The sequence below is a fragment of the Sciurus vulgaris genome (assembly GCF_902686455.1).
Source record: "Sciurus vulgaris genome assembly, chromosome: 18".
NCBI classification, from domain to species: domain Eukaryota; kingdom Metazoa; phylum Chordata; class Mammalia; order Rodentia; family Sciuridae; genus Sciurus; species Sciurus vulgaris.
The window spans coordinates 38100412-38122835 of NC_136479.1; the positions used below are offsets into that span (position 1 = coordinate 38100412).

At 37.0% G+C, this 22424-nt stretch overlaps 1 protein-coding gene and 1 long non-coding RNA gene across 13 annotated transcripts in view; both read left to right on the forward strand.

Moving 5' to 3' along the window:
- The window catches only part of AUTS2 (activator of transcription and developmental regulator AUTS2), a 1098554-nt gene that overhangs the window by 382411 nt on the left and 693719 nt on the right, over positions 1–22424 (forward strand). The gene's annotated exons all lie outside the window — the stretch shown is intronic.
- On the forward strand, positions 12150–21868 carry LOC306649353. Its single transcript, XR_013760629.1, has 2 exons — positions 12150–16283; positions 18305–21868. It is a non-coding gene; the product is annotated as an uncharacterized lncRNA (long non-coding RNA).

Sequence of the window (22424 nt, forward strand, 5' to 3'; positions counted from 1 at the left end):
TTTGTAATCTCTGAGGCAGTTTCCTGCTCTTCGCAACTAGGAAAACACATTAAAGTAGCGATTGTAAAAATTTAACCTGCATAAAGAAGGCCTCTTGAACAGAGTGCTGCATCCTGTCTCTAAGGTTTATAGTTCAGTGGGCCTCGGGAGAGCCTGAGAGTTTACATTTTAAATGAACTCTTGGATGATAACTGATGTTGCTACTCTGGAAGCCCATAGTTTGATAACCACTGGGTTTGATCTTCTCTGAAGAGTTCCTGGAAGAGTGGTTGGTAGTCTGCAGCATAGGCAGAGTGACTGAATTGTTTTTTGATGGCCTTCCTCTCTTTGGTGGAAAAGGAGACTTGAGAGTATACACCGTGGAAAGAGTGACATTTGTAGAAAGCCCATATAGTAGATTCTCTTGTGATATGTAAACCTGAAGAATCCTGTACTAAATTATAAATCCTCACATTCCACCTATGCAAACAAAACTACTTAAAAAGGAGACCACTTTGTAGCCACTATGACAAATTAGTTTTCATGGTCTCTACCCTGTTATTCCTAATATGATTTATATTCTCTGCCCATCTGCTTTTTAAAACTTTTTTTTTATTGTCACTGGTAATTGATTTCTAAAATAGTTTCCCCCCCCCTTGGTTACAATACCATGTCTTCAAAGAATTGTTTGGAAGCCAAACCTGGTGGCATACACCTCCAACAATGGTGACTTGAATGGTTGAGACGGAAGGATCCCAAATTCAAGACCAGCCTCTAAGCAACATAGGGAGACCATATCTCCAAAAAAAAAAAGAAAGAAATGGAGATACGTAGTTCAGTGTTAGAGCACCCCTGAATTCAGTCTCCAGTACCAAACAATTTGGAGGTTGTTGGTGCCAGAAATTAAGTAAGTTACTTAATGAATAAAGAAGTTGTTTACTTTTCTCAGAAATTCTTGGGGGTTCTTTTTTTTTTTTTTTTTTTTTTTTTTTTCATTTTACAAGCAACTAGTTATTACAAATTAGGAATCAAAGAAGCTAAGTAATGTGTGACCTGGGCAGTTTAAATATTCATGATCAAAACCAAGTTTATCAGGTCTTTGGCCTTTTCCCCACTGCCCCTTACCTCTTCTTCCTCCTTACTATCAGTTCTCAATTTTGGATGGTGAACCTGATTGTCACCTAGTATTCTTTCTTGGTTCTTGAGCTATAGCATCATTACAGCACTGCAACTCAAGGGTCTAGCCAGGTAAAGCTATTGATCTCCTTTATTCTCTTCTTTGAACTTTTTCTATATCTTAAAACTTTCTTCCCTGTATGCTTTATACTAAATGTTAATGGTGATGCTTCTAGTTTCCTTCATATATAATGACCCTCTTCAGAAAGGGTAATTAATGTAGTTTTTAGGCCAGTACTGTGTGTGTCGTTTATAGGATGCACTCAATAAATAATGGCTTAACTGAGTAGGACAATGTAAGACAAGGACATAGGTTCTGGTCTGTCCCTTCAAGTATGGCTGCTATATTTGAACCTTCCACACTCTGAAGAATATTAATTTCTAGTCTGATCCAGATGAAAAAGGATTTATTTAACATGAGATGTCATTTCTAAAATGTTTTGTCTATTGCTTCATATTCAGTGTTTTATTAGTGATGATTTTTCATTTTGTCAGTTTGCATCTTTTCTTTTGAACTAGAGTTCAAACAAAATAATTTTAGTGCATCCTGAGAACATTTTGAAAACATGACATTTCAGATCTATTTTCCCCCTTTGCTTTAAAAACTATATCCAACTATAATTACTAATTGCTTCACTCTGAGTAGAGATAGATGATACACATGTTTGTGACAATTTTCCAGAGGCAGAGCTAAGTAACCAGGCTCATTTTTCCATAATGTGAATGTTATTCACAAACTATTACCATAATTGATGCACCAAGCCACTGTCGGGTAAATAATGTGTTGTGTGTGGGAAGCAGGCTAGTAGTGAGTGAATATTAAAAAACAAAACCTCGTTTTAAAAGAGAAACTGTAATTACAATCATTCTGAATTCATGCTGCAAAACCACTTAAAATAACTTTGCTGCCATTTATCTGTGTCATTCTGTATATAAAGGGAATAGCATATCAGTCAAGTGGTATAGAAATATGTATACACACATTTTATAAAACAATACAATACAAACTTCAGAATCATTCATTTTTTCCCAAAAACATTGATACAAGATTAGGTGAATATGAACAACTTTAGTTGATGAAATGTTATATTGATGGGAAAGAGCACAATTTTATTTTTCTTATTTTTAACCTTTGGAGATATTTCATGGCTATGCTGAATGTCTTGTTCCTTGAAGTCTTTCTCACCCACCTCTAAATCCCTTTTATTGCTTTCTAGATTATCATGAACTTTTGTGTGTTGTATTTATCTGTTGTTTTATAAGAGGAGGTAATCAGTCATTTTTTACGTGTGTATCGTTAGTCTCCCCAAGTAGACTACCAAGTAATTTTAGGCTCTGTTTGTGTGTGGGCGGGGAGAGGGGGATTGTTTTTGTATTCTTTATGGAGAGTGGTTAATGCCATCTATGCTTGACCTAAATCCTTATTTTTGTTGGTTATCTTTTTTTGTATGTGTATTGGACTGCATTCTTTTTGTAAAATCTTTGTTTTAGCTTTAGTTACTGATATTTTGAAAACACACACACACACTAATATAAGTGGAAAGGATCTGATCTTGTTGCTGGGGAGTTCTTCATTTAACTCTTAATCAGAAATCTACATTATGTCTCTTGTGAAATATGTAACTCCTTCCATCTCTGAAAAGTTCTGAAATCAAGGAAAAGGTGTTGCCCTTATCTCTGGAAATTGAATGTTTTTAGTACATACATTTTAAACAGAAATGATGCCCAAGTTTACCTACTACTTTTATGTTTTAAAATGGGTCATAGTATATCTGTTCTTAGGATCCTTTTAGAAAACTCTGTTTAACATTGATCCTGCTCTTGAATTGTATTCTGAAAGCATTCTGATAATTTTCTTTGAATTTATAGTTGTTCTTCCGCACGCATGGGCATCTCTTGTCTTTTGCTGTTGATAGCAATGAAAATAGGAACATCTTCTGATATGTTTCTTGGCTCAAAATCCCCTGGCCCTTAATGTCAGAGTCAGTGTATTCAGCTAGCTTTTATAACTGGACGTAGTTCTATAATGGCAAGTAGAGCAAGTTGCTTATAGACACAGCCTTTGTTGTAAGGCTGCTGGTGGCGTTCTCAGGATCATTGTGTTCAGCATGTTTTCCTCTGTTTAGCCTAATTTCTAACAAAGAACTGAACCTTTGTTAGGGCTTTTTGAGAACTTGAGGGGGAAAAAAAGATTAAAAAAAAAAAAAAAAAACTTACACAACTCAGTCAAGGGATTCTAAGTATCAAAGATCACTGTCCTGAAGGTCTTTGGTTTAGGAGTAATCATTGTTTGCTCCACTTCAACACATGGTAGGACCTTGTTTGTGTATTCAACTGTGACAGCTTGTGCTTGTTTGTCCTGATGATAATTATGGGAAAGGAGTTATGTTATCCAGGAACAGACACTGCAAAGAGGCAAGAAGCCCTGGAGCTGAGGGTTCTCATCTTTAGGTGTTCATTGAAGCCACTCTGCCATTTGAAAATCTTTTGTATGTATTTGGCCTGATTCTCTAAAAGGTCTCTGGAAAGCACTTAGCTTGGAGGTGATACCTTTTGAAAGTCTTCTTTTTTACAGTGGGCCCTGGCTTCTTTTCTGCTGAGTCCTGGGCCTCTTAGGAGGAGAGGAGAGGTCAGATGCGGACAACACAGGCGTGACTTCTGCCTCCTGAATTCTCAGCTGATGTGCACTTCTCCCTCCCCCTTAGGGCTTAAGGAAGAGCACACTGATCATGGAGTGGAATGAAGAGGAAAGGACACACAGCTCTCATTTTTTTCCTGAATAGCAGCATGTAGGAGGAAGCAGCATGTAGTTCACAATTCAGCTGTATCTGTAGTTTGTCTTGGAGTCATTTAGAGCCCTACTGTTTAGCGATACTTTTGAACTGACTCTTGGGCAAACTTTCTTGGAGGGTTCGGGGAAGCTTTTCTAAAATGTTGAGGCCACAAGTGTGGGCAGAGAGTGAGTGTGTATGTGTGTTTGTGTTTGCAGAGCTTGTGCATTAATGCATGTACATTGTTGGGTAGGGACTAGGATGTGTAAAAAGAGGGACAGTCATTCCTAGCAGAGAAAAGACCAAAAACAAAGACGAAAAAATGCCTGTGGTTTTCAAAGAAGAGATGAATGCTTCCAGAGGTTTTATTAGAGTTGTGACTTCCCATGTATAATGAGAAAGGGAAAGTCCTGAGCACCCATCCTGCCTTTCCAGACTCTTGAAATTCTGATGCTCTGCCTTGGGAAAACTGTCTTAGAGCCGCTGCAGTGGAAATAGGGTTCTTTGAGTGCAGCTGAAACAATTCTTGCACATGCATTGTCCCATTTTAACATTTTAACCAGCTCTTTTTAACCCCCCCCCCCCCCCCAAAAAAAAAGACACATGGGAGTTAAAGGGAGATTTTGCCAAGAAATGAATATGAGTCGCCAAAGAAGCCTGTCTTATTTGTGGTTTCAGAGTTATTAAAAGGGTTCAATCGCTACTTGTTATATATGTGTATTTTTCTAATTCTCCAGATTCACGAAGGATGAAATACCATCAGACTATGCTAGAGAACACATTTCTGTGGAAGAAATGACCTGACTTACAGTTCTCAAGCTCTAGTGCCTTTTACCAGTTGTGCCCGCCCAGGAACTAGGTAGGCTTGTGGTGTCCTCTCCAGTCTTTTTCCTCCCTTCCTGTGGCAGGTCAGGCTTTGAACAAACTCAGCAGAGGATGGCTGAGTCTCGACAGGTGCAGTTTCTGATCAGAGCTCGTAAGAAGCAACATTCCCTTAGTATTCCCAGCAGGCTCTCACTCCTGAGCAGAGGTTAGCTCATGATGTGATTTAGGGGTATGCTGCCTTTGCCTTGCATCGAGCTCAGTTGTGAGCATGGTGCTGTGTTCACTGCTTTACAGCTGCAAGCCCATTTAATTCTCACAGGAGTCCTCATTTTGAGATAGGTTTGATGACCTTCTGTTTACAGATGGGGAATTTAGACTGAGAGAGATTAGTGATTAGTTTTTAATTATACTCAGCATTTGGTATAGCTAGGATTGGTACCAAGGTTTTCCTGTCTCTAGAGTTCTTACATTTAACCACTCCTTATGGCATTAGTCTTTGCGGTGAAGTAGCTTCCACCTATTCTTGTCCTTCCCTCTTTTAATAAGATAATCAGTAATCTATCTCCTAATTCAGGCTTCATTTCCTTCCTTCCCACCCATTAAGTAATATCCTGTATTCATGCAGATACTAGCTATTTGGGGTATAAAATACACAGAACATCTTTTCCCTTTTCTCTTTGACTCTAATGTAATATGTATGTTCTCATTAATTCCCACTGTTACACAATCATGTTATGTAGATGAAATGTATAACATAATTATAGTCCTGCAGGTGTCAAGTCTTAGGGAGACTCTTACAAAGAATGGCATGATGGAGCCAGGGCATCTCATAGACCCAGCTTGGCCGTAGACCATTGGTGAGACCTTGATGAAGTCACTTGACCTTGTTGAGTTTTTCTTCTTCTAGTACTGTAATGTCTTATCCAGACCAGTTCCCTGCCTGGCAGACAGCCTTCACCAGGACACCAAATGCATCATATGTGATTCCCTTTAGTCCGCATACTTTTTTAGGTGTAGGTTGAGGGAATGTCTGATAAATTCATTGAAAGCATTATTCTTATAATATTTATTTCCTTGATCAGTGGATGAGTGCTAATATTTAGTTTGTTATCACATGGGGAGTTCATTTGTTCTGTCTATTTAAGAAGGGTCCTCCTACTGAAGGTTAGATAGCTCTGGTTTTCACAAACTCTCAGGTACAGTATTCACTAGGCGCAGGCATGCATCTAACTACTGGATCGTTCTGACGTTAGCTTTTTGGAATCTTTCATTATTTTACTTCCTTCTCTGTGAACACTTGAATTTGTGACAAAGGGGGAAACTCACAAAGAAATGAATATTAAAAAAAAAAAAAAATCACCTGTCCATAGAGTGAAGACAGCAAGTGTTGCCCCGCATCTCTGCGGTCAGTCAGCCTGTGCTCACCCTGTCACTTTCCTCTTGCTACCCCATCTTTCCTGTGGAGCACTGGAAGCCTCACTGTTCTCTGGACTGTGAGCCCCTGAGGTTTCTTTTCTTACCCAGCCTGTGGTACCTAGGTAATCCCTTTCCACCTGCCTTGTCATCACCCCTTGTTCCTTGAAGTACTCATCCTTCTGCCTGCTTCCTTCCAGGAGCTTTGTAGCCATCTTGAGACTCTGTTTCCTTGGAAGAATCTAGGCTCTCTCTGGGCTTTCACCAGTATGCCTCAGTGGGCCTCGGCATTTAAAGGCTTTTCCAGTGTTGCTGGTCAGTGCATTTACCTTGTCATTTCCTCTGTTCTCCTGGTAGTAGATCCAAATCTTCCCACTCACCTCAGGGCTAAAATTACAATGAATATTTATAGACAGCTTCCTATGCAAGAAAAACTATTCTGAGGACTTGACATGCATTGTCTCATCTCCATTCTTGCTGTATGACCAAATTGAGATAAATGGGGGACCTTGATATCAGCAGCCCTCCAATTCAGAAAGAGATGTAGAGAAATAAATAGGCAGCAGTGGTAAGCTAAGGAAGGGTAAGTTCAGAATTTTTATGGATGTATGTAACCCAGACATGGGAGTGAGGATAAATTGCACCTCTTGGAAGAATTTAGAGTTAAATATCAACCCTAAAGAGTGAGGAGTATGATGGAGGAACATAAAGTGTTCTGGACAAGAGGAACATTGGATGCCAGAGAGGATTCTGGGAATTAGCGGGGATGCTAGTAAGAATATAGCCATTGTTCTCAGAGAAAGCAGAAGCCTCCCTTCTGGTGTGAATTCCATAGTCTTTTCTGCCTCCCTGTGATCTTTATCCTCACTCAGTCACTGACTTGAATTAGAATCCACTGAGTTCCTTATTATGCTGAAAACTTGGGGAATGAGATTCGACACACTTTCTGTGGATCTCAGCATGAAGTTTTGCTGCACACTTGTGGTAGCTACTGTGCTGAAGTGGTATTAGAGTGTTTAGGGGAGTGTGGAGAACAATGTTGCCTCAGGATTATTAAGGAAAGTTTTATAATCATTGTGACTTACTGGTTGTAGGGGTAGGGTTTTTTTTTTTTTTTTTTTTTTTTTAATTACCTTATTTATTTATATGTAGTGCCTATGACTGATTCCAGTGCCTCACATGTACTAGGGAAGCGCTCTACCTCCCAGCCCCAGCCCCAGCCCAGGGTAGAGGTTTTTTAGCATAGCCTTTCAGTATAAGGACCCCTAAAATTTTGAATACTAATTTTAGTGAATGACATTTTATGTCTTAGTGAATGATATGCCGTCAGACACTTTTGGACAGATGCCTGTCCAATGAAGAGGTTACACTTCTATGTCTTTGGTGCTTGCGTGACCCATAGGTAGGGAAACAAAATGGGGCCATACATGGTCCTGATGTTTTGTGGACTGGAAAGGGACACAAGCCCCCACCCATATAGATTTGGCCCTACCGATAGCAATATAGATTTCCCATTAGCTTTAACACTCCCTTCAGCTTGAGGAATAAGAGTGGGGACAAAGCAGCTGAGTGGTAAATATTGCAGACTTTTTTTTTTTTTAAACCCACTTTCGAAGATGGAGGCCATAATAACATCATGCATTCAAACTCATGTGCTTCTCTTTGTCTCGTTGCAAGTGGGGATAGTTTACGGCATCTTATGAAATCTTTAAATCCAGATGGCTAAATTTTTATTTTAATAAATAAGTATTTTTATGCGGTATTAGAGATATGGGAAGTGGAGAGGAGAGATGGGCTCTCCTATTATTAAATTTTCTGAGCATCATGTTTTCCATGTGCCTGTACCCTTCACAGCACCCTTAAAATAGCAGGACTTGGATGTCTCACATTCACATACACTAAGCTATTCACCCGCATCCTTTTCTTTCTTGCATCTCATAAATTAAATGCTGATGACATTTCACAATTTTTCTAAAATTCTGAGAAGTTTAATGATGTAAAAGTTTAACAGTAGTGAAAACACTCTCCTTATGAATCTGAAAAAAATGTATCCACAAAGTGTTGGTCAATTTTCCAGTTAGTTTTTATAGCTCAATACTAGAAGCAATTTTGGCAGCTAGGCAAAGTAGAAAGGAAGAGAAAGCTGTCACAGATATTTTTCTTTGGTTATAGGCGGTTAGAAGATTTTGTTTCAGTTTGAGAATTGTGATTCACTTTTTGCTGGAGAACTGGACTATTTTTAATGTTGTAATCTCTAGATGTAGAGAAAGGTCACCTCTTGATCATTTTGGAGATCCTGGAGTTAAAGCTCTGGCAAAGTCCTTTTCCTAGCCCTCAGTAGCATCATGTTTGGCCAGGTGTTAATCTGTGTGCTGAGGGGAGAGCTGAAATTCATTATTCATCTTCTGGGAGGGGACCAGGGCCAGAGCCCGCCTCCTGCCTACTGACGTGTGCCATTTGTGATGAAGGCAGCCCAAGTCCATTTGTGGAATTCTCCTGTCATCCAGCCAAGAGAAAACAGAGGAAGCGATAAGCAGCGGGAGGCAGGCAGCTTGGCAAAGCAGTCTGGAGTGCTGTTTCCGGAGCAAGATCACACAGTGTTTTAGGTTTTAGGTACTAAGGAAGGTGTGGGGGAACAGAAGGGGAAAGGGAGCCAGGCTTGCAATCGTGCATTTTTTCTTTTTGTTCTTCCTGTCTTTGAACACATGCATGTCATCCCTTGAAAAACTCGGGATCTGAAAAAAGCCTTTCCTGACACTGTTTTTTCTTCAGCAGTATACTGTTGGGGGGGTCACCCCCCAATGCCTTACTTTCGGCCTCCCCCCCAGTCTTCTTTTCCTCTGAGGGCAAGAGGTGAGACAATGATCAAGTCAAGCTGGTTCTATGTTAAGTTCAAGTATGCAGAGAAGGTAAGTCAATACATTTTCTTTTCCCAAGGGAAACCTGCCACCTCCTTCTGGTCCTCTGGTGTTGACAGCTCCTCCAGCCACTCTGGGAAGCAGAGTCCAGAAGTTGTGTTTGTGACTGTGTTTCCTCTGGCTTAATGATTCTTGGATGAAACACAGGCTCTGTGTCTGCAGTCTGACATTGCCACATTGCCACTGACCAAGAGGAAGGGCTTTTCAGACTTTGTTCCAGAGTTTAAAGGAGAAAAATAGTAAAATACAATAATAGGATAGGCAGGATTTGTCACATTAGACTGAATGGAGCATTCTTCAGAGAAATATTTGCTTTGCAATGTGAAACATTTTTGATTGTGAAGTAATCAATGACTTTCTATCACCTGTAGTTTGCTGAGTCAGAAGTTTTAGTTTTTCTTTTTGCCTGACTGATTTTACTTGTTAATGTGTAGACATGCTAGGTAATATTCTTTGGATGTAGAAAGAATTCCCATCACTTTGTTTGAACACACATAAGACCATCTCTTTACTGTGGGTTGGGGTGTATATTTCACAGAAAAAACAAGGTTTAGTTGCAACTACAATTTTGATGTTAAACAGTTCTGTATTTTAACATACCATGACTGGGCTTTCAGAATAAAAGCATGCACATCCTGATTCATCTTTACTTACCTGCAGCTGTTTCCATTTTTCTGGTTTCCTATGTATCTATGTCACTTACTCTTTTGGGAATTTATAGGATCAGTACTGAGGTTTCTAAAATACCTCTTGAAACCTTGTCTTCCCTCATATGCTTGTTGAGAACATTGACATATTGACTGTAGAGTTAAACAAAAGCTGTAGAGAATGGAACTGTGATGTGGTAAGATAAAAAATTAGGATGATTGCCTTCATAGTTGTTAATTATTTACATATGCCCATTAAAAATCCCTTCTCCATTCACCTAGTTTTAAAAATAAATTAGATGCTAGGTTTGGTGGCCCATGCCTGGAATTCCTAGGAACTCAGGAGGCTGAGGCAGGGAAAAAATTTGAAGTTGGCTTCAGCAGTTTAGCCATACCCTCCGCAACTTAGTAAGACCCTATCTCAATATAAAAATAATAAAATGGGCTTGGGATGTAGCTCAGTGGTAAAGTGCCCCAGGTTCAATTCCCAGTACTCCTCCCACCGAATAACAGAAGTTAGAACACTTTGGGCTCATTTTTCTTGCATTGCTTCTTCACTATGGATTAGTTTTATTTTATTTAAAAGAACCTTTCCCCATTTTAAACCTATTTGCATTGTTAACTATTAAAACTATTTTGACTTTTCTTCTTGTGTACAGGATTGGAAAGGTTACCATTTGTAGGTGAGATTTCCTTTTTTCCTTAGAGGATTACTTTAATTTGAGAAGCCTATATCCTATGTTCATTGTTAAAAATTTTGATAAGTAAAACTGTACTCTGCCTTCTTAACCTTTACTTTGTATTTTGAGTGTTCTCTTTTGGGAATCTGAGTCAAGTCACCTGAATAAAGAATGCCAAAAGGAGAAAAGCATTCTAGAAGTAATCTTCATAGAAAAAAAAAGGAGGACATTACGTTGCGTCATTTTAATTACAGTTTCTCTCTTCCTTTGGTAACCAAACAAGGAAGGAATGCATTTGTATGTCCTCAGCAGAGGGCGATATAAAACTAAAAAGTGCTGAGGCTCCTTACTTACAGAATATCCCTCTTGGTTTTACTGGGGTGGCCCACAACAGAAACAGGACTCGGGAGTCTTGTTTTCGGCATGTTTATGGTGCTCCAGAGCTTAATGTTTCTTAGCAGAACTTTCATTCTCTTGTGCCTTCAGAATGACTCATTTTTATAATTTACACTGGTCAAAATAAATTGTGTTTCATCTAGCGAGATAAAAAGTCTTAAGCATAAACACAAGGACAGAGCTGCTTACAAGACAAATTTAAAGCATTCTTTTTGTATTCTTCCAAAAGCCATTTTTATAAAGAGTTCTTAGTTTGAGGCATTACTCTTTTTTTTTTTTTTTAATTAATTAAGTTTTTAATTTTTGTACTGGGCATTGAACCCAGGGCCTCGCACATACTTGGCAAATGCACCACCACTGAGCTATAATTCCAGCCCATTTTATTTTTATTTTGAGACAAGGTCTCACTATGTTTTACCCAGGCTGGCCTTGAACTTGTGATTCTACTGTTTCAGCTTCCAGAGTTGCTGGGATTACAGGCGTACATCACCAGGTATGGCTAAACTTTTTTAAAAGTTGTTTTTATTGACTGACTGATTGATTGATTGATTGATTGATTGATTGATTGTGTTAATGGAGATTAAACCCAGGGCCTCACACAAGTGTGTGCTTTGAATTTTCCTTGCAACAATGCATTCTGAGTTCCACAAATTTGAAATTTTGGTGGGACTTTTTTATTTTTTAATTTTTCTAATATCTACCCTGGAGCTACATCACCAGCACTGCCTTTTTTTCTTTTTAAATGTGAATATTTACTGCTATAAATTTTCCTTGCAGCAATGCTTTATGAGTTCCACAAAGTTTGAAATTTTTTTTTCATTCAGTTCAGTGTATTTATTTTTTATATTTACTAAGACCTCTCAGATGCATGGTTTATTTAGAAATGTACTTTTATTTCTAAGGGTTTGAACACTTTCTAAAAATCATCTTTTTTTTGGTTTTTAATTTGAATGCGTTGTGGTCAGAAAACATTCTGTTTTAAAATGAGTTCAAATAAGAGAGAAAAAATGGAGGTAAATTTTAACACTTCACTTGAACTGGTAAATAAATACCAGTAGACTATTATAAATTATGTAAACACAATGCAATACCATATGTAGATAGATTGATTGATTATGGAAATTGGCTTATGGGATTATTGAGGCCAAGAAGTCTCTCCAACTGCTACTTCCTGTACGCTGGGGAACCAGAAAAGCCAGTGGTGTAATTCAGTCTGAGTCTAAAGACTGGAAAACCAGATTAGCCAATGGCATAACTTTTGGTTTGTCCCAGGGTCTGAGAACCTGGGAATTTGAAGGTGTATGTCCTATTATTGGCGTGAAAACTGAGAGGAATAATGTCTACCAAGTGAAACGTAATCTCTTCCACAGACACCCTCAGAGACACACCAAAAAATAATGTTTTATAAGTTCCTTTAGCCTAGTCAAGGTGACACACAAAATTAACAATCACAGATTATCTTTTTCTTTATCTTTGTTTTCTGTATTGTTTCTGTGGATAGCATAGAGTTGGATTGTTTTTCCCCCCACTCTACCAATCTGCCTTTTAATTGGCATATCTAGACAAAGGACCTGTGATTCTGGTGTAAGGTTCTTAATTGAAATCGCTGAAGAGTGCTTTCTCTTTTTCTGGCCTCCATGGTCTCTGATGAGACACCCACTGTCATTCCTTGCTCTGTAGGACGTGCATACATTCTCTCTGGCTGCTTCCACAGTTTTTTGTTTGTCTTTACTTCTTAGAAGTTGTGAGTTGTGTGTCTTGGTGTGTAGGTAACTTTGAGCTTATTCTGCTCGGTTCCTCCTACCTTCTTAAATCTTAGGTTTGTGGTTTGACCACATCGAGGTGTTTTTAATCTTTATTTCGTGTAATATTTTAGTCCTCTTTTAACCTTGTCTTTCTGAAATTCTGAAGACACAATTGTTAGATCTTTTATTAAAACCTCATAGGTGCCTGATAACTCTTACTTTTCACCTCAGGTTTTTTTTTCACTTTCTTCTCTTTTATAAAATTAGTTTGAGTATTTAAAGTTTTATCCTGAAATTCAGTGATTCTTCTCTTTCTCTACCTGGTGTTGAGCACATCCACTAAGTTTTAAAATTTTGTAATTGCAGCTACTTGGTAGTCTGAGATAGGAGGATCGCAAGTCTGAAGTCGGCTAGACAACTTAGTGAGTCCCTGTCTCAAAAGAAGTAGGTAGACAGGGACAGGACTGATGATGTTGTTCAGTGGTAGAAGACCTCTTCGTTCCATCCCCAGTATTGCCCCCCGCCCAAAAAATTGCTGTTTGTTTTTTACCATGGTAAAAACATATTCTATGAAGTTTATCATCTTTACCATTTTAAGTGTAAAATTTAGTATTAAATGTATTTGCATTGTTGTGAACCAGATCTGTAGAACTTTTTCATCTTGCAAATATGTAATTCTATGTCCTTGAAACAACTTCACTTTTCTCACTCCTCCCAGCCTGTAACTACGAACCGACTTTCTATTTCTGTGAATTCTATATAGTATAAGTATATTCTTACTGCATTTGTCTTTTTCTGAATGGCTTATTTCACTTCATGTAATATTTTCAAGGTTCATCTATGTGGTTAATGTGACAGAATTCCCTTCCTTTCTAAGGTCAGTATTCCATTTTATGACTACACTACTGGTGTTCGTGCATTGATAGTTCATGCACTGCTGAACATTTGGGTTGCTTGCTCCTCTTGGCTATTGTAAATAATGGTGATATGAACATGAGTGCTGGGAGACCTCTTTTCATTTCTTTTAGGTATGTATCCTTAAGTGGGATTGTTGAATCATATGCTGGTTCAGTTTTACATATTTCAAGGAACACCCATAGTGTTTTCCATAGCAGTTACACCATTCACAGTCTCATCAATAGTGTACAGGTCTTTCAATTTCACCGTATCTTTACCAATACTTGTGTTCTGTTTTTGATAGTAGCCATTTTAAATGGATATGATATTGTAGTATTATGGTTTTGATTTGCATTTCCCTGATGATTACTGATTTTGAACATCTTTTTTTAATGTTTTCTCATATATTTTTGTTAGTCGTTGGTGAACCTTTATTTATTTGTATGCTGTGCTGAGAATCAAACCCAGTGCCTCACACATGCTAGGCAAGTACTCTACCACTGAGCCACGATCCCAGCCCTGCGATTTTGAACATCTTTGTTGGCCATTTTTGTCTCATATTTGGAGAAATGATATCCAAGTCATTTACTCACTTTTTAATTGGTTAATTAATTTTTGTTGTTGTTGAATTGTTATTTATAAATTCTGGATATTAACAGCGTCCCACTTTGGTTTTGGGAATTAAACCCAGAGCCAGGTGTCAAAGATGATTTAACCACATGTAGGAGAGTTTATTTCTGGATATTATATTACATTACTTTGGTGTATTTGTCTTTATGCCTGTTCTGCATTGCTTTAGTTACTGTAACTCTGTAATGTATTTTGAAATCAGGGAGATTGAGTCCTTTAACTTGGCTCTTTTTTTAGACTTGTTTGGCTATGTGGTGTCCCTTGAGATTACATATTGAATTATAGGATGAATATTTTCTATTTCTGCAAAAAATGCCAATGGGATCTTGATAGGGGTTGTTCAGAATCTGTAGATTTCTTGAATAATATATACATCTTAAAAATATTAAATCCATGAACAATATTAGGGTTTTTGGTCAATTCATGAACAATGATGCTTTTTTGTTTATTTTTGTCTTCAGTTTCTTTCAACAGAATTTTTTAAATGAATTTTTAATTCTTTTTCTTTTTTACTGAATGTTCAATCTTTTACTTTTAAATTTTTCTTTGACTTTTCTTTATAGCTCCTGTTACTTTGTTGAGACATTTCCTTGCTATAGCTTTGTGTTTTTTTCTTTGTCCTCAAGCATGTTTGTATTTACATGCCTGAAGTATTTCTATGGCGAGTGCTTTAAAATCTTTTGCAGATAATTTTAATATCTCTAATATCCAGGTTTTGGTCTCTTAATTTTTTTCATTCAATTGGTTCTCAGTGTGAGGAATGATACAAGGTTGAGTGAAACCTTGATATTTTGGGTTTTATTAAGACTGACTCTTACCTAAACCTTCTGTATCCTAGTGTCTTTTCTGACAGCTCCTTGGCAAGGCAAGGGGACCTGCCTTGGAATGTAGTTTCACTCTCTCTGTAAAGGATTGGAAAGGGGAACTCCTTGGTTGTACTGAGCAGGAGTTCCAGCTCTCCTGCAGACCTCTGATGTACCACACTGGCAGGCTTGGGGGGATAGTTCATCTTATTAGTGCTTCCCTAACTGGTCACTGATATTACAGAGAATGGTTTTTTATTAATCAGTGGGCAATGTTGAAAGCCTTAAATGCAATACTTGTCTTTCTGGCTCACCTTTTTTTCTAGTGTTTTTTTTTTTTTTTTTTTTAAGAGAGCAGACTTTTCTTAGGGCTTTTGTGTTTGTTCCATTGGCATTTCTGGGGTTCCAGCTTCTTCACTTCTAAGTCTGGGATATGGGATTCCTGTCCCCCCCCATCTTAGGAACTTTCAGTGATTTTTTTTTTTTTTTGAGGAGGCTCCAGTTCAAAGACCAGTTTATCTTCTCCACACCTATTAATGTTTCATCTATAACATCCAAGGTTTTTAGTTATACTTCTTGTACATAGTATGGAAACAAATGTTTATTCCATTTTCCTGGAAGCAGATGATTCTTAAAATGCATTTAAAAAGTGATTAAATGCTAATAATATTTGTAAGTATTTGCATTTCTGAGAGGCTAAGAATAAGTGTTCAGAATAATTGCCTTTATTATCTTCTTTATTTCAAAGTGAAATCTCAGTCACTTGACTAATCTGTGCTAGGAGCACTCCATTTTAAGCTTAGTGTGAATTGTACTATCCCTCATACATACATTTCCATCTTCATATCTTTTTATTTTATCAAGGTATAGGTCTCTAATAATAGCATCATGTTAGAAATACTTTTCTTCTTCTAGGCAAATCTGGCAGTGCATTTTTATTTTAAGATTGGTATTACTAAACCTGATTTAAAACAAAATTCTAGTAGCCATTTTAGCCAAAAAGAGGATAGCAGATGAAACACTAGATTTTCTTCTTGAACCATTCAATCTTATGAACTCTTGAATAAGGCAAGTGGAATGACTATCATTTCTTTTTCAGGTGGTAATATTCCTTTGAAAAACTGCTCTGAGGTGATTGTAAATATTATTCAGTCCTACTGGCAGCTTTCCTTGGAACTTTATGCTATATATTTCTAAGTTTAAAATATGTATGCTGACTTGGTCTTTAACTTCAGAGTTAATTGGAAATTGATTTATATAGTATGTTTGGAAATTTGCATGATCATGATGAGTGTACTTAACTGTTAGCGGTATTTTATAGAGCATTATTTGGTTCCTCCATTAGAATGAAGCAAGAGATTTGTGTCATGAAAGCCAGTTGGAAAAGGTAGAAGAAATTTAAGGTAAGTTATGAAGTATGACCCTGTGATTTCCTTCAGTCTTATTTGATAGCTAGTGGAATTCAGACAGCAAAGAACCTGTTTCCTTTACCTTCTATTTGTTAGGTGGTAGAGAAAAACTTGTTTTTTGAGATGAGAAGAACTTGATCTTTCTACCAGGTTTCACTGTAAAATTTTTATCATCCTTAAAATGGATTCATTTCAATGTAAAGATCACTTGATGGTTTTGACAATTCAAATAAAAATCTTTAAGGACAAACAACTGCCCAGAAATTTCAAGGGTTTCATTTGCCTCAGAAGGATTTCAGTTAGTTATTTTTTTCAAGTAAATCCAAGGATGTAATTGTAATCCTAGTTTCGAAGGTTAAATTTAAAGATCATGTTATCATCAGGGTCCTTTGGAAGTAAAAGATACAGCCAATCTAGATCTCAGACATATCAGATCACTTCCTAAGAGTGTGAGGATGACTACATGCAGCAGTCGAGCCACTGGTTATTGAAGAGCATACAGCACAGTTTATGTGGCTTTCATTAGACCATGTTGCCCAGCGTGCCACCAGGTGCAGCACGTGTCATTTCAACAAGCTCTTAACAGCTCCCTGTTGAAGTGCTGCATGTGTAGAATTGTGACCGAAATGGAATATGGACTTACTGTTGACTTATTATTTTTCTTTTTCTTTCTTTCTTTTTTCTTCCTCTTCCTCCTTTCCCCTCCTTTTTTTTTTTTTTTTTTTTTTTTTTTTTAGTTATACATGACAGTGGTGTCAACTTGGACATATTTATACAAGCATGAATTATATTTTATTCTAATTAGGATCCCCATCTTGTGGATATACACAATGTTGAAATTCACTGTATTGTATTTATATGTGTATGTAGGAAAGTTATGTCAGATACATTCCACTGTCTTTCCTATTCCTGTCTTCCCTCCATTCCCTTCATTGCCCTTTGGCTAGTTCAGTGTTCTTCTATTCCCTCCCCACCTCATTTTGAGTTAGCATCCACATATCAGAGAGAACATTGTTCTGTGGTTTTTGGATTTGTCTTATAGTCTCCAGGTCCATCCATTCACCAGCAAATGTCATGATGTCATTCTTCTTTATAGCTGAGAAATATTCCACTGTGTATATAAGCTATGTTTTCTTTATTCATTCTTTTGTTTTAGGGTACCTAGATTGGATATATAACTTAGCCATTGTGAATTGTGCTCCTGTAAATGTTGATGTGGCTGCATCAGTATAGTATGCTGATTCTGAGTTCTTTAGGCATATGCCAAGAAGTGGCACAACTGGATAAAAAGGTGGTTCCGTTCCTAGATTTTTGAGGAATCTCCATACTTCTTTCTGGAGTGTTTGCAGTTTCACCAGGAATGTTTTTTGAGTTTACCTTTTACCCCACATTCTTACCAACATTTATTGTTACTTTCGTTCTTGATAATTGTCATTCTGACAAGAGTTAGATGAAACCTCAGTGTAAGTTTTTTTTTTGTTGTTGTTGTTGTTTTCTTTGGTACTGGGGATTGACTCAGGGGCACTCAACCACTGAGCCACACCCCCATCCCTATTTTGTATTTTATTTAGAGACAGGGTCTCACTGAGTTGCTTAGTGACTCGCTTTTGCTGAGGCTGGCTTTGAACTCATCCTCCTGCCTCAGCCTCCCTAGCCACTGGAATTACAGGAATGTGCCACCATGCCTGGCCCTCGTTGTAGTTTTAATTTGCATTTCTCTAATTGCTAGAGAGGTTGAACATTTTTTTTTCATATATTTGTTAATCATTTTTATTTCTTCTTTTGCGAAGTGTCTGTTTAGTTCCTTTTTGGTTTTAAGCTTTTTGAGTTCTTTATGTATCCTGGAGATTAATGCTTTATCTGAGGTATGGGTGGTAAAGATTTTCTCCCATTCTGTAGGCTCTCTCTTCATGCTCTTGTTTCTTTTGTTGTGAAGAAATTTGTTACTTTGGTACCATGCATTTATTCATTCTTTTTTTGAATTTTACTTCTTGATTTTACTTCTTGTGATTTAGGAGTCTTACTGAGGAAATTGGTTCCTAAGCCGACACGTTGGCGTGTTGGGCATACATTTTCTTCTAGTAGATGCAGTGTTGCTGGTCTAATGCCTAAGTCTTCGATCCACTTTGAGGTGAGTTTCTGCAGGGTGAGAAATAACTGTTCAATTTCATTTTGTTACATTGGATTTTCAGTTTTCTCACTCCCATTTGTTGAAGAGGCTATCTTTTTTCCTGTGTATGTTTTTGGCACATTTGTCTAGTTAGAGATGACTATTATTTGTATGGATTTGTCTCTGTGTGTTCTGTTCTATTCCTTATCTGTTTTGGTGCCAATACCATGCTGTTTGTGTTTCTGTAGCTCTGTTGTATAATTTAAGGTATGGTATTGTGCTGCTGCCTGCTTCACTTCTCGATATGGATTGCTTTGGCTATTTTTGGCCTCTTATAATTCCAAATGAATGTCATGACCGCTTTTTCTATTTCTATTAAGAAAATCCTTGGAATTTTAATAGGAAATACATTAAGTCTGCATAGCACTTTTGGTAGTGTGCCCATTTTGACAATATTCTGCCTATCCAAGAATATGGGAGATCTTTCTGTTTTTTAAGGTCTTCTTCAGATTCTTTCTTTAGTGTTCTGTAATTTATATTTTAGAGGTCTTTGATCTCTTTTGTTATATGGATTTCCCAATTTTTTTTATTTTTTAAGGCTATTGTAAAGGGGACAGTTTCCCTGGTTTTTCTTTCAGCTAATTCGTCATTGGTATACAGGAATGCAATTGGTTTGCGGGTGTTAATTTTGTATCCTGCTACTATGCTGAATTCATTTATTAGTTGTAGAAGTTTTGTAGTGAAATTTTTTGGGTATTCTAAATATAGGATTGTGTTGTTGGCAAATAGGGACAGCCTGAGCTCTTTTTTCCCTATTCCTATCCCTTTAATTTCTTACTTTTGCCTGATTGCTCTGGCTAAAATTTCAAGACTGTGTTGAGTAGAATTAGTGATAGAGGGCACCCTTGTCTTGTTCCAGTTTTTAGAGGGATGCTTTCAGTTTTTCTGTGTCTTGGGGTTGCTGTATATAGTTTCTACAATGTTGATGTATGCTCCTACTATCCATAGTTTTACTAGTGTTTTAAATATGAATGTATGCTATATTTTGTCTGCTATTGAGATAATCATGTGATTTGTCTCTAAGTCTATTGATTTGATGAATCATGTGTATTAATTTCCATGTGTCGAACCAACTTTGCATCCTGAAATGAAACCCAGTCCATCATGATGCTCTGTCTTTTAAATATGTTTTTGTGTGTGCTTTACCAGGATTTAATTAAGAATTTTTGCACCTATGTTCATCAGGGATATTGGTCCAAAGTTTTCTTTATTTAATATCTTTCTGATTTTGTTATCAGGTTGATACTTGCTTCATAGAATGAGTTGGGAAGGGTTTTCTCCTCTTCTAGTTTTTGGAATAATTTCAAGAGGATTAGTGTTAGTTCTTCTTTAAAGATCTGGTAGAACTCTGCTGAGAATCCATCTGAACCTGGGCTTTTCTTTGTTGGTAGACTTTTAATGGTATCTTCAATTTCGTTGCTTGAAATTGATCTGTTTAAATTTCTGTGTCCCCCTGGTTTTATTTGGGTAAGTCATTTCTCTAGAGATTGTCAATGTCTTCAAGCTTCTCTCATTTATTAGAATGTAAATTTTCAGAATATTTTCTTATACTCTTTTATATATCAGAAGTTTCTATAGTGATATTTTAATTTTCATCTCTAATTTTGTTCATTTGAGTTTTTTCCCCTCTTTCTTTTCATTAACTTGGTTACAAAAATGTTGATGTCCAAATATCAACCCTATACATTCTGACTCAGTTGGTCTGGGGTTCAACTTAGCAACAGGTTTTAAGAAAAATCCTAGTAATTTATCATATGCAGTGAGGGCTAGCTTGAGAATGGTTTCCACTGATTTGTCTTGCAGTTTTTCTTCCTTGTATAAACCATATCCATGGGACATTGACAGTTATCTGTTGGGCTTAGTAAAAATCATGCAACAATTGAGACATGTCAGTGATTTGAGTATAGAATCCTTTTAAATTCTTCACAATGTTGTATAGTTGTCTCTACAATTAACAATTTCTTTTAAAGGGACGTCCTTCATTGGGTCTTTATTGTGTAGCTTAATTTTTATCAGTGGTTTACCTATACTTAATTTCTTTTTTTTTTTTTTTTTCAACATGTAATTAGTGAAATGTATATTTCCTAAAATAAAACCAGCAGAAACAGGTTTGGAGTAGTGTACTGTGGTGCCTCTTTTTTATAGAGGAGCACTCCTTGGCTGTGAATCTTTCAGTATGTTTTACAGAGGAAATGAAGACCGTCATTTAATCTAGGTGCTCATTTTTTTTGCTAGAAGAAATCTGAGGCATTCCAGGAGAGATGGATCTCAACTCAGGAGGAGTGAGGTTCTTGACTAACTTTGCAGAAATGAACTTAAGTTAGAGGCAGAGAAAGATTTATTTTTTGAAAACAGAGAGTGGGCCATCTCCAATGTGATGGCTCTTCTTTTAAAGAAAATTTGTTGATGATTGGGCATGGGTGGTATGTGGGGATGATGTCAGTTTAGTGATCATAAGGTTGTTTATGATGGTCTGATAGTTCTCAGGATCCTTAGGTGGATAGAGCTTCTCTAATATGACCAGTAGATAAAATTGGAAGTTTCTTATAATATCCCATCTCTCTTTGCTCAATCTGTTTATTACATTCACTAATTTCTAAATTTTTTTTGTGGTGCTGGTGATTAAACCCAGGGCCTGGTGTATGCTAGGCAAGCTCTCTAGCACCGAGCACATCACTAGCCCAAGGTAATTTTCATAAGTGAATAAATTAATAGTAACTCTTAAGATGTACAGGTTTTTTAGGAATTTGGGAATGACAGGCCCGGGAGAGAAAAGTGGCTTGGGGAGGAAAGTAATATAGAAATTTAGCATAAGGCTTTTATACTAAGAAGTTATATAAATTTTTTTCTTGTATTTTCTGATGTCTCCTTTCTACCCATTGTTTATTTTTTCTATCCTACCTCAAATGGAGTGGAAGACAGTTAAAAGAGCACATATTTGTAAAAGATGCGATTTTAGGCCAATTGATGTTTACCCACAATATCATTTGATATGTTTCCTTCGTATTCCGTATAAGAATACATAAATTTTTATTTTTTATTATTTCATATTTCATTTCTTTTTCAGGATTTCAGGTTAACTAATATCTGATGTTAGGCCGTATACACGTAGATATAAATCATTATAATCCCTGTTATCTCAAGAGTGAGGAAGTAGTGCCTTTGATTTTCATGATCCATTGTAACCATCTAGATGATATGCAGTATGGATTTTCCATGTATACCTTCCAGTGCTTAAGAATCTTGAATTCAATCTGGTATTTGAGGATTATATAACTTGTAATACATTTTATAGTCAGTTTGTGAATAAACTAGAAAAACTGAAGACTGAAATTCAGATATTAATAAAAGTTATTTCTTCCTAATAAGGTATAATAGTAGGCTGTCGGTAGTTTGTAGGTCTTCAGTAGACAGCTCAGTCATATATACTCCAGTTTCACTGCTCTGCATGTGCACACCTATTGTTGTTCATGGTAATTGCATCTGCACTCACCTTCTTTTAATTTCATATAGGTAGTTAACACTTCTTGATTTTTACTGAACTGGCTGTTCCCTTGGTAATTGCTTGTATTGTTTGCTTTGTCTTCTGTTTAGATCTTATGTTCCTTGGGAAGGGGGAATCTGGTCTTAGCTGTCATACAGTGTCATCAACAATTGCAGAACTCTTTTTTTTTTTGCATTGTTGATGGGAAGGAAAAGAAAAAGGGTGTGTGAATAGCTGAGTGCAGGTACCCTGGTCTCTGCTTTTTCCTGATTGTTAGATTATCTTTCAAAAAAGCTGAGTCGCTCCTCACAGTATATACTAAAAGGAATGCATTTCTTACGTCTCAGGGGACTTAAGTAGTGTTTAACACCACTGTAAAATCCTCAGCAGTGGCTTTTCCTTGTGTGGAATTTGTCTAAGAAAGACTGAAAAAACAAGGCAGGCTTTGTGTGCTCTTTTTCTCCTCCCCTTCTTGCTCCAG